This window comes from Pristiophorus japonicus, chromosome 7 (genome assembly GCF_044704955.1).
Source record: "Pristiophorus japonicus isolate sPriJap1 chromosome 7, sPriJap1.hap1, whole genome shotgun sequence".
NCBI lineage: Eukaryota > Metazoa > Chordata > Chondrichthyes > Pristiophoridae > Pristiophorus > Pristiophorus japonicus.
The window spans coordinates 13,447,398-13,456,497 of NC_091983.1; the positions used below are offsets into that span (position 1 = coordinate 13,447,398).

General features: G+C 47.2%; 1 protein-coding gene across 1 annotated transcript in view; it reads left to right on the top strand.

The window, feature by feature from the left end:
* Positions 1–8,850, top strand: part of spast (spastin) — an 80,165-nt gene extending 71,315 nt beyond the window's left edge. The window contains exon 18 of the transcript XR_011593823.1: positions 8,766–8,850. The gene's annotated coding sequence lies outside the window, so the exon portion shown is untranslated. The remainder of the gene's footprint in view (positions 1–8,765) is intronic.
* Positions 8,851–9,100: the final 250 nt, after the last annotated feature.

Consider the following 9,100-nt stretch of genomic DNA (forward strand, 5'->3'; position numbering starts at 1 on the left):
GGAGTTCCGAGTAGAGCACTTTCTTTGGGAGTCTCGTGTCTGGCATGCAAACGATATGGCCCTGCCCAGCGGAGCTGATAGTGTGGTCAGTGCTTCAATGCTGGGGATGTTGGCCTGGACAAGGACGCTAATATTGGTACGTCTGTCCCCCCAGGGGATTTGTAGGATCTTGTGGAGACGTCATTGGTGGTATTTCTCCAGCGACTTGAGGTGTCTGCTGTACATGGTCCATGTTTCTGAGCCATACAGGAGGAGGGCTGGTATTACTACAGCTCTGTAGACCATGAGCTTGGTGGCAGTTTTGAGGACCTGGTCTTCTTCCTAAGGCGGCCGAAGGCTGCACTGGCGCACTGGAAGCGGTGTTGGATCTCGACCACTCCAACCTCTGTCATCGAGCTCCAGTACGCGGATGACGCCTGTGTCTGTGCACGCAGAGGCTGAACTCCAGGACATAGTTGACGTATTTACTGAGGCGTACGAAAGTATGGGCCTTACGCTAAACATCAGTGAGACAAAGGTCCTCCACCAACCTGTCCTTGCCGCGCAGCCCTGGACACAGTGGGCCACTTCTCATATCTCGGGAGCCTCCTATCAACAAGAGCAGGCATTGACGAATGCAATTGAAGCGCTTGCTGACACTCCAATGATGTTAGCAGCAAGCTCAAAGTTTATAAATAAACCGTTACAGCTGCAGTTCTTTTAAAATGATCTGCACTACTACAGATTCCCCTGCAGGTGTCGTCATTCATCAAAGTGAGGGGAAGGCATGGAGTTGAGTGGAGCAGAATCATCTGACTTGTTTTAATATCCCTCCCCCACCCATTGATCCCATGATGGGGCGTAGGCTGGGGATTATCACGAGAAGAATAAAAGGGATAGTTGGAAGAGATTTTGCCCAGAGGGTTATTAGAATGTGGAATGCTTCGCCACAAAGGTGCAGGCAGAGACATCATTTAAAAGTGAATCGGATAAGTAGTTGAAAGGGAAGAATACAAAAGGATATGGGGGAAAAAGGGTGGGGAAGTGAGATGAATAGGTGCTTCCTGTGCTGTTGCTTCAATGACTGGCAGAAGCCGGGGAAGAGCATTTGTGCAGTGTGCTGTCTGACTTAGCATCTTGCCACCTAACACCCGCTCCAAACTGTGCTTCATTGGGTTTGCAAACTCCAGAGGGAAAGCTTCTGGTTTTGGAGACTGCATTTGAAGCCATCCGCATTTTTGCACCGGTGATGTGCCCCTTTAACTGGATGGTGGAATTTTAACCTAACCTCCTTTATGTTCTCGCACTGGGGTGCATTGCTGAGATAGGGGTTGCCAACTCTGAGTACAGGTATTGCTGGAGGTTTCATCACATGACCTCTCGCCTCCCAAGCACCCTGCATGGTCAAAACAGCCTTTTCTCCCCCCCCCCATTTCTAATATTTCTATAATTTAAAGAAAATGATTTTTTTTTTCACGCCTCCCTATCCTCTGATTTTTCTCCTGGGTTTTTGCTGGCAGTAGCATCGAGGAGATTAATCTTCAATTCCTGGATACTCCAGGGCAATCCTGCAATGTTGGCAACATAGAAACATAGAAAATAGGTGCAGGAGTAGGCCATTCGGTTCTTTGAGCCTGCACCACCATTCAATAAGATCATGGCTGATCATTCAACCTCAGTACCCCTTTCCTGCTTTCTCTCCATACCCCTTGATCCCTTTGGCCATAAGGGCCATATCTAACTCCCTCTTGAATATATCTAACAAACTGGCCTCAACAACTTTCTGCGGTAGAGAATTCCACAGGTCAACAACTCCCTGAGTGAAGAAGTTTCTCCTCATCTCGGTCCTGAATGGCTTACCCCTTATCCTTAGACTGTGACCCTTGGTTCTGGATTTCCCCAACATCGGGAACATTCTTCATGCATCTAACCTGTCCAATCCTGTCAGAATTTTATGTTTCTATGAGATCCCCTCTCTTCTAAACTCCAGTGGATACAAGCCCAGTTGATCCAGTGTCTCCTCATATGTTAGTCCTGCCATCCCAGGAATCAATCTGGTGAACCTTCGCTGTACTCCCTCAATAGCAAAAATGTCCTTCCTCAGATTAGGGGACCAAAACTGAACACAATATTTCGGGTGTGGCCTCACCAAGGCTCTGTACAACTGCAGTAAGACCTCCCTGCTCCTATACTCAAATCCCCTCGCTATGAAGGCCAACATGCGATTTGCCTTCTTCACCACCTGCTGTACCTGCATGCCAAACTTCAATGACCGATGAACCATGACACCCAGGTCTCATTGCACCTCCCCTTTTCCTAATCTGTCACCATTCAGATAATATTCTGTCTTCCTGTTTTTGCCACCAAAGTGGACAACCTCACATTTATCCACATTATACTGCATCAGCCATGCATTTGCCCACTCACCTAACCTGTCCAAATCACCCTGCAGCCTCTTGGCATCCTCCTCACAGCTCACACCGCTATGCTGACGGGGTTACTGCATTTTTGGAGGGGCTGATGTTCAGGTGAGCTACCTGTTCGGGTAGACCGTGTTGACACTGAAGATCCCATGGCATTGCTTGAAGAGCAGGAAGCTCTCAAGGAACTCTGGATTTCTGCATTTAACTGCGCATGTGCGGACGCCAGAAGTTGCTGTCAGATTTACCCTGTAATAACGACAAGTGCTGTTATCCTCGCCATAACTATTGCAAAATCAGGAGCAGTGGCTTTGATCTTCCCATTATTTAGTTGCAGGAAATTTCTACTCCAGTACTGGATGTCGGACAAGCAGAGTGATAACGTAAAGACAGTGGAGCCCATTGAAGCTTTCCAGTATCCACTCGCTATCCCGAGCAAGACTTTCAAGCCGCGCCAATGGGTAAATGTGTATGTGTACCTATTCTGCCCACACTCAGTAGCCTGATACCGTTCAAACAAACATGCAGGGATGTATGCAGTGTCTGACGAATAGTATATGCGCTTACTGTGTGCACTAAAGAGACTTGACAGTTTTGGAATAATAGGATCTGCCGCGGCTGAGTGGGTAGCACTCGCGGCTGAGTCAGAAGGTTGTGGGTTCCAGTTCCAGTGACTTGAACACATAATCCAGGCCGACACACCAGTGCTACACTGCCGGAGGTGCCATGGCTGACTTGTTAAACCGAGGCCCCGTCTGCTCTCGCAGGTAAAAGATTCCAAGGCACTGTTTCGAAGAAGAGCAGGGGTGTTCTCCCCAGTGTCCTGGCCAATATTTATCCCTCAATCAATGCCTTAAAACCCCTGCCCACCAGTCCCCCTTCCCCTCCCTGGACCCCCCAGATGATCTGGTCATAAGAACATAAAAAATAAGAGCATAAGAAATACGGCCCCTCGAGCTTGCTTCACCATTCATGGCTGATCCGATCATAGACTCGGGTCCACTCCCCATAACCCCTTATTCCCTTATCGTTTAAGAAACTGTCTATTTCTGTCTTAAATTTATTCAATGTTCCAGCTTCCGCAGTTCACTGAGGCAGCAAATTCCACAGATTTACCGTCCTCCGAGAAGAAATTTCTCCTCATCTCAGTTTTAAATGGGCGGCCCCTTATTCTAAGATCATGCCCCCTAGTTCTAGTCTCCCCTATCAGTGGAAACATCCTCTCTGCATTCACCTTGTCAAGCCCCCTCAATCTTATACGTTTCAATAAGATCAGCTCTCATTCTTCTGAATTCCAATGAGTTGAGGCCCAACCTAATCAACCTTTCCTCATAAGTCAACCCCCTCATCCCCGGAATCAACCTAGTGAACCTTCTCTGAACTGCCTCCAAAGCAGGTATATCCTTTTATAAATATGGAAAATAAAACTGCACGCAATATTCCAGGTGTGGCCTCACCAGTACCCTGTATAACTGTAGCAAGACTTCCTTGCATTTATACTCCATCCCCTTTGCAATAAAGGCCAAGATACCATTGACCTTCCTGATCACTTGCTGCACCTGCATACTATCCTTTTGTGTTTCATGCACAAGTACCCCCAGGATCTGCTGTACTGCAGCACTTTCAATCTTTCTCCATTTAAATAATAACTTGCTCTTTGATTTTTTTTTCTGCCAAAGTGCATGACCTCACACTTTCCAACATTATACTCCATCTGTCAAATTTTTGCCCACTCACTTAGCCTGTCTCTGTCCTTTTACAGATTTTTTGTGTCCTCCTCACACACTGCTTTTCCTCCCATCTTTGTATAGTCAGCAAACTTGGCTATGTTACACTCAGTCCCTTCTTCCAAGTCATTAATATAGATTGTAAATAGTTGGGGTCCCAGCACTGATCCCTGCAGCACTCCTAGTTACTGATTGCCAACCAGAGAATAATCCATTTATCCCGACACTCTATTTTCTGTTAGTTAACCAATCCTCTATCCATGCTAATATATTACCCCCAACCCCGTGAACTTTTATCTTGTGCAGTAACCTTTTATGTGGCACCTTGTCAAATGCCTTCTGGAAATCCAAATACACTACATCCACTGGTTCCCCTTGATCCACCCTGTTCGTTACATCCTCAAAGAACCGCAGAAAATTTGTCCAACATGACTTCCCCTTCATAAATCCATGCTGACTCTGCCTAACTGACTTGCTTTTCCAAATGTCCTGCTACTGCATCTTTAATAATGGACTCCAACATTTTCCCAACCACAGATGTTAGGCTAACTGGTCTGTAGTTTCCTACTTTCTGTCTGCCACCTTTTTTAAATAGGGGCGTTACATTTGCAGTTTTCCAATCTGCTGGGACTTCCCCAGAATCCAGGGAATTTTGCTAAATTACAATCACTATCTCTGTAACCACTTCTTTTAAGACCCTAGAATGTAAACCATCAGGTCCAGGGGATGCGCAAGAGGCCAGAATTGGAGGAGAGCATAGATCTCAGAGGGTTGTAAGAGGTTACAGAGATCGGGAGGAATGAGGAACGATTTGATAACGAGAATGAAAATTTTACATTTGCGGCGTTGCCGGACTGGGAGCCAGTGTAAGTCAGTGAAGAGATGTAGCGGCAGCTGGACTAAAAGACAGATGAGATGGGTGTAATGAAATATTTGGTGAAAATATTTAAGTTTTAAAGTGTTGGTTCATATCTGTTTAGTGACTGGCTGAAGGGGAAATTTATATTAAACAAATCATTCAAAATATTGCGACCAAAGTGATCGGTTTGTCGTCTACTTTCTGAAAATTTACATACGATTGAATTACAATTAGTAAATCTGAATTGCTGTTAAATTAAATCTGAAGCAGTGTTAATAAATTTGCACATCAGTCAATCAGCTAGAATTGGCTTTTGAGCCAGAATAAATTTGCATCGATGAGGGAGCCATCTCTCGAGTTACGTTAACATTTATTTCGGTCCAGAGGGAGGAGGGTATGCCCAGGCAACTAACACAACATGGCAACGGCCGGGCCAACTCATGGCTGAGATGGGGCAAGGAGATTCCTGTATCGCAGGAGCTGCTCCATGTCATAAGAACATAAGAAATAGGAGTAGGCCATACGGTCCCTCGAGCCTGCTCCGCCATTTAATACGATCATGGCTGATCCAATCATGGACTCGGGTCCACTTCCCCGCCCGCTCCCCATAACCCCTAATTGTTTAAGAAATTGTCTATTTCTGTCTTAAATTTATTCAATGTCCCAGCTTCCACAGCTCTCTGAGGCAGTGAATTCCACAGATTGACAACCCTCAGAGAAGAAATTTCTCCTCATCTCAGTTTTAAATGATTGGCCCCTTATTCTAAGATTATGCCCCCTAGTTCTAGTCTCCCCCATCAGTGGGAACATCCTCTCTGCATCCACCCCCTCACAATCTTGTGTTTCGATAAGATCACCTCTCATTCTTCTGAATTCCAATGAGTAGAGGCCCAATCTACTCTACCTTTCCTCATATGTCAACCAAGTGAACCTTCTCTGAACTGCCTTCAAAGCAAGTATATCCTTTCGTAAATATGGAAACCAAAACTGCTCGCAGTATTCCAGGTGTGGCCTCACCAATACCCTGTATAACTGTAGCAAGATTCCATTGGCCTTCCTGATCACTTGCTGTACCTGCATACTAAACTTTTGTGTTACATACACAAGTACCCCCCAGGTCCTGCTGTACTGCAGCACTTTGCAATCTTTCTCCATTTATTTCGGTCATTTATTAGCTAACCACCTCTCCCATCTCCCACAATGGTAGCACTTGGAACCCCGACCTGTGTGAGAACACCACCACAGGTCGGGGCTATAAATAGAGCTGGAGCACCGGGCCCTGGAACATCGTGGGCAGAGGTGTGGCAAATGAGGGTATGGGGCCCAGAAGAGCCGAAGGTCCAGGGGCAGCACGGGCCAGCCCACACTGCGATATGTGTGCGCACTAGGTCCATGCAGCAGAGCAGGTCTCCAGTCGTCCTGGTTCAACCCTTACCATTGGATAAAGGCCTAGCTCTGTTGAGCCCGTGTGGTGGCTGGTGTGCAACAGTTGCGTTTTAAAAAAAAATCCACGCACAGGCATCTTCCACCCCCTCAATTGTTCAGGACTGGAACATCGGGTCCTTCATTGAAACATCTGTGAATTCTTGTGGAATTAAGTCATCCTCGTTTGAGGGACCACCTATGATGATGATGACTTGGAAGGAGCACTAGCTTGCACAAACATTCACTAAGCGCACTGATTCCCACAGCTATTTGAACTACACTTCCTCCCACTCCGCATCCTGTAAGCACTCCATTTCCTTCTCCCGTCTCCATCGCATCTGCTCTGACAACGTCACCTTCCACACGAGTGCTCTGATATGTCTTCCTTTCTCCTCAACCAGGATTCTCCTCCATTGTGGTTAACATGGCTCTCGACAATATCCGTTCTGTTTCCCCCATCATAGGCAGTCGCTCGGAATTGAGGAGGACTTGCTTCCACTCCAAAAGTGAGTTCTTTGATGGCTGAACAGTCCGATACGAGAGCCACAGACCCTGTTACAGGTGGGACAAACATTTGTCGAGGGAAGGGGTGGGTGGGGCTGGTTTGCTGCACGCTCCTTCCGCTGCCTGCGCTTGGCCTCTTCACGCTCTTTGCGTTGAGACTCGAAGAGCTCAACGCCCTCCCGGTAGTACTTTCTCCACCTCGGGCGGTCTTCGGCCAGGGTCTCAAAGGTGTCAATGGTGATGTCACACTTTACCAGGAAGGCTTTGAGGGTGTCCTTATAACGTTTCCGCTGTCCTCCTTTGGCTCGTTTACCATGAAGGAGCTCCGCATAAAGCATTTGCTTAGGGAGTATCTGGCATGCGTACTATGTGGCCTGCCCAGCGAAGCTGATCGAGTGTGGTCAGTGCTTCAATACTGGGGATGTTAGCCTGGTCGAGGACACTGATGTTGGTGCGCCTGTCCTCCCAAGAGATTTGCAGGATCTTGCGGAGACATCATTGGTGATATATCTCCAGCGACTTGAGCCTTCTATGCATCGTCCATGCCTCAGATCCATACAGGAGGGTGGGTATTACTACAGTCCTATAGACCATGAGCTTGGTGGTAGATTTGAGGGCCTGGTCTTCAAACACTCTTTTCCTCAGATGGCCGAAGGCTGCACTGGCGCACTGGAGGCGATGCTGAATCTCCGCATCAATGTCTGCCTTTGTTGATGAGAGGCTCCTGAGATATGGGAAATGGTCCACGTTGGCCAGGGCCGCGCCGTGGATCTTGATGATTGAAGGGCAGTGCTGTGCGGCGGTAACAGGCTGGTGGAGGACCTTTGTCTTACGGATGTTAAGCTTAAGGCCCATGCTTTCATATGCCTCAGTGAATACATTGACTCTGTTTCTCACACCTCTGCTCTCACCCCTTCCCCTCCCTCCCAGAACCACGACAGGGTTTCCCTTGTCCTCACCTTTCACCCCACCAGCCTTCACGTTCAAAGGATTATTTTCCACCACCTCCAGCGTGATCCCACCACCAATCGCATCTCCCCTCCCCTCTCGGCATTCTGAAGGGACCGCTTCCTCCACGACACCCTGGCCCAATCCGCAATCACCCCCAGCAACCCCTCTCCTTCCCACAGCACTTATTTTACAGAACATCTTTGTTCAGTGTGCGTAAGCGTGACCCCGAGATTCTGGCCGCCTGTCACTTTAATTCTCCGTTCCACTCCCACTCTGACCTCTCTGTTACAATGAAGCTCAACACATGCTCGAACAACAGCACCTCATCTTTCGTTTAAGCATTTTATGGCCTTCTGGACTCAACATTGAGTTCAACCATTTCAAACGATAACCTCTGCCCATATTTTTTTCTCTCTCCTCCCTTTTTTTTTTTACAATCCCCCTTTTTTCCCCTCTTTCCCAGGGCAGCTGGTGGTGATTCTGCCATTCACACCCTATCTAGACTCCTCTTTTGTTCCCTAACTTGTGCCATTACCATCTCGTTTATGCCCATCGTCCCTTTTGTGTCTCTCATCTCTCCTGCCTTCCACCCTATCACAGACATCCCCTTTTGTCCTTTCCTCCTCTTCCCCCTTTCAGTGCCCCTGCACTTAAGAATCTGTTACATCTCGAACTTTTCCAGATCTGATGAAGGGTCACAGACCCGAAACCTTAACTCTGTTTCTCTCCACAGATGCTGCCTGACCTGCTGAGATTTCCAGCATTTTCTGTTTTTATACTAGATTGCACAGTAGGGTGCAGTAATTGTACACAGTCACAGGGGAAGAGGAGGGAGGGAACACTAATTTACAGAAAAACAATCATTTAATTATTTGAACTGCATTTCCATTTTGTTTTGAGATGTTGATTTATACTGGGCAGATCTCTGCAGCAGACAATGGATGGAAAGACACACATGGCAGATGACATCAAGTAGAGAATGATGGTGAGTATGACATTTGGAGAGACAGTTTGTGACACCAGCAAAATCCAGTTAATTCCACAATGTGGAAAATGTGAGAATTGGATAGAGGGGGTGGGCGATTGAGGGATTTTAATGTACAGGACCTGCTCGAGGGACTGCACAGTCTCCTGTTCTTTCCTGAGTTCCTTTCTCTCTGCTTCCAATCGCATTGAGTCTGAACTGAGCAACTCTTCCTCCTTGGAGACTTCAATTTGGATATGAAATGATTCTG